A 4,163-nucleotide genomic window follows, 5' to 3' on the forward strand; every position below is an offset into this window, starting at 1 on the left:
TTGACAGATGCGGTCTTATTTTTGTGCATAAGTGACAGATGTAGAATTCATCTTTTATTAAGAAGTATTAGTCTTATCTATTTTTTTTCTTTTAATAACAGCATTGTATATAGTTAGGTCTTTTGTACGAGACTATACCCCCCCCCATAATCAACTGTTAAAAATATATATATAATACAACGGCTATATCAACCATGTAAGGCCCATACCAGGCCGATCTGGTATAAAATAAATAAATGTGATGCGCACACCGCACTATATTTTTATTCCATCTATCATTGTTGGCAGAATCATCAATTTTGACTCTCAACTGTTTATAGTTATCAATAATTTAATTAAACATTGATGTGGAATAACGTTTTTCCCCCTCTTTTAGGGCCCTTAGACTATATAGAAATGGCAATTATCCTAACATAAGTGATTGATCTGATCAGTGACTGACAAGGGATGAATAGTTTAAGAGAGGAAGGTCCGCCGACTCGTACTGGTACTGGTAGGAGCGAGGAATGAAACGAAAGAGGAGAGTGACGGAGGCTTGAAAGGCGCTTTAATAATTCGTCCGGCAGGCCATTAAAAAGCGCCCCCAGTCGATCCGGAGAGCTTAATTGAAAACAGGAGGCAGAAGACAGAGGAAACGTAATATGCGACTGAACAGTGTCGTAAAGGAGATCGCTTCGTTAATATTTTATGCCACCTCTCCTAAGTACCATGAATAAATGCATTCCCCCACCCCTCCTATTGGGCGACGAAATACCCGCGATAAAAAATTATTGATAAATTATGCGGCTGTTCCCTGCAATATGCTTCTTCAAAAATGCTAACTAGCCCCACAAAGCGGCTTCCCTCTATTGCTTGCACCCAGTCTCCCGATATAAATAGTCCATATATTAAAAAGTGGATCCCTCTCCTCCGGGCGCCTTCAATTGATTTTGCATACTTTATGACTCTCTCAGAGAAGTTTAGGTATACTCTTCATACTAAAGAGGCATTAGGCTTCTTTGTCGAGCCACGTATCTACCTAAACTTGATCCCCACAATATTATCTGCCTTCTGAGCTCTCTTGAAAGTGTACCAGGAAATAAGGGCGGGCGATCGTCTAAGGTATTATTGATATTCGTAACATTTGGCGCCATACTTGAATAATAATAAAAAAATTCTTTATTTACTAAGGGACAAGTCCCTTTGAAACAATATTATGAGGCATTGAAAATTGGCTTTCGAGTCTTAGAATAAAATAAAAAAATCTAATAATCCTTTTACTGGAAGAGTCTTATGGAATTAAAAAGGGTTTAGTGAATGACATAAATTCTTCCTTATTAAAAAACAATAGTTTATTTCATATCATCAGCAACGTTTCGGGAGATTTCCCCCATCTTCAGGCTGCTAACAAATTCAACAAAACCATAAACATGTGCTTACAACAACACTCATATATCATATACACTCAAAGAACTATTTATAAATTATTTACTTGTTAACAAAAACCTATATATTACATATAATTTTCTCCTATTTGTCATTCTTGCTAATATATTACAATATTAATGTCATTTAATGAGTAAAACTTGCTAATGGTCATACATTTTAGGAGAATAATTACCTTTCTGAAGGTTATCTTCCAGTCTGATAACAACCATATAGACTATAAAATAATTTTCTCCTACCTCTATTATCACAAAGATGAACAATAAAATCTAAAATTAACAATTATTTTTCAAAAACCATTTCTATTCTATTTATTATATAACATTATTTTCTTTTATAATTATAAACACTTTGACTAAATTAATTCTATATTATATAAAAAAAAAATCTAGTTCGGTGCGCGCATCACACACTCTCCCTCACTATTTACGTCCCCAAGTGTTGTGTAGATTTGCGGGCGGGTATTCATGTTATGACTATTTTTTTAATTTAAAAAAAAAAATTGTTATTTAATTTTTCTATAAAAAATCACATTTGAGGGTTTCTTAAGGTAGAAATAATAAATATAAATTTTGTACCTGCCAAGAAAACAATAGTTTAAAAAAACCTAACAGAGCAGTAATTATATCTGGAAAGGTATTGGTCTTGGTATTTCCCGTTGGAACCGGATTCCTCTATTTATTTCTGTACTTATTCATTAAATTCATGAATATTTTGCATTTATTCATTTTTCGTTATTGATAACAATGAGGACTGATTATTTTTTTTCAATAAACAAAATTAAAGGTACTTTAAAGAAAGAATTTTTAAAAATTCGTCATTTGTGTCCAGTTAGACTGTTATTTTGAGAATTTGACCTATCTGGTACTAAAGAACTCTTAATCATTCATTGATTTAATGGGTTTAGTAAAAATCGTTTGAGTTCTTTCCGGGAAAATTAAAAAAATGTGAAAAATCGATTCTATAAATTAGTCCTTCAACTTTGTCCATTTTAGCTAAAAAATAATGCAATCAGGAAATATCGAGGGGTCTTGGTATTTTTGGAGCCGAATTCCTCTATTGTTTAAAAAAAAAAAAAGAAAAAAAAGAAGCGCCTTGCATATTTGTTTCTAAAACCTTGAAATTTAGGTAGGTTTAAGAAGTTGAAAATTTTAATTCCACTCTTCATAATACGAATATAGAATCATATTATGGCTTCCTCGTTGCTCTTTAGTTATAGACAACATTACTACAGCAGTTTAGTTTTTTATTTTTTTTTTTTACATATAGAGAGTATTTAGCCAGTTTAATTTAATTCAAACAAGATTAAGCTTTACATGTATTTATATTAAAAATTAAAGAATTAAGTTGATTATTGGAGGATTTGTGTTTTATTCACATTTTGGGTTTTTACTGCACGATTTTTGGTTTTTAACTGCTCTTGAAATAACATATCATTACCACTATACGATATGATCCGTACTTTACCCTTTGTTCAGATCCGCTCTTACCTTGGCGGGAAACGTTTTATGGCTAAGTCCAAACATTAGTTTAATACATAGCAAGTAGAAAATATTACTACTTTTAATACTAGAATTAGTTTTATATCATCAACGAAAAATTAGAAAACAGCTCCAACATTGATGAATTGTTCTCAATTACATTAATAACATGTTTATTATTAATAAAAATCAGGAGGGAAAATTGCATCAAACATAAACATTGAACCACAAGTTTCCGACTATTCTAATGGCGAATCATTCAAAGAGAATGGATTTGTCCAGTTTTCCTCTGTAAAATGAAAATAAATATTTTTTAAAACTATTTACGATCTCACCCCAAAAACTTTCCCCGACTTTTCTAACTTTTATTTTATTTTTAACTTTCTGGAACAATATAAAGTGATATTTAATTTTTGGTTTAAATAAATCAGTTGGGATTCATGTTAAGCGTCTACACTCTTTATTATGCCATCAACAGTCCAAAGTTTCGGCCATCCTCTAGGACTATCTTAAATATAAATTTACACCTCTCACCCAATTATTTAAAAACGCTTTTAAATAATTGCATGTGAGGTTAGGGCTGGCTACTCTGTCCAGGTCATTAATAAGTCAAATCTCCCTATGTTGTCACAATTTCATTAATTTTTAAAACTTTTAATTTTAGATTTCTTAACACTATCAACTATCTTATTAACAAAAAATAGTTTCTTATAAAATATAAATAATGAAGAAGAAGGTAAAATAAGTGGGGTCACAGGAAAACAAAAATAGTTAATAACTTTTTTTAAAAGTTGAACTAAAAAATAACTTAAAATATTTTGACTTAAGAGGATAAATACAAAAAGTAAATTGAGGTAGGGCTAAAATTATATAAATATAAGCGAAAACAACCTAATATAGCAATGAAGGAAAAGAGTAAATAAAATAGTATAAAAATAAAACAGACAATGATAAGAATATTGAAAAATACGCAAACTGATAGGTTAAAATGAACAGTAAACGTGTTAACACGAAAAGTAGAAAATTGAAAACAAAATTTTACCCACTAAAACAGAAAATAAAGAAGTAAATTAATATTACATAAAAGTCGAGAGATAATAAATATAATAAAATTAATAATACATTTATCAAGAACAAATAAGGACCACCCACTTCTTTCTGCTCAGGTCAGTACGAAACAGGTGCGACTTCTAAAGTAATCTTGAGACCGCACCCCTCACCATCTTCTTCATAATTTAAATTTATACGGTCAATTAT

This window comes from Halyomorpha halys, unplaced genomic scaffold, assembly GCF_000696795.3.
Source record: "Halyomorpha halys isolate HHAL.00 unplaced genomic scaffold, Hhal_1.1 Scaffold55.1, whole genome shotgun sequence".
NCBI classification, from domain to species: domain Eukaryota; kingdom Metazoa; phylum Arthropoda; class Insecta; order Hemiptera; family Pentatomidae; genus Halyomorpha; species Halyomorpha halys.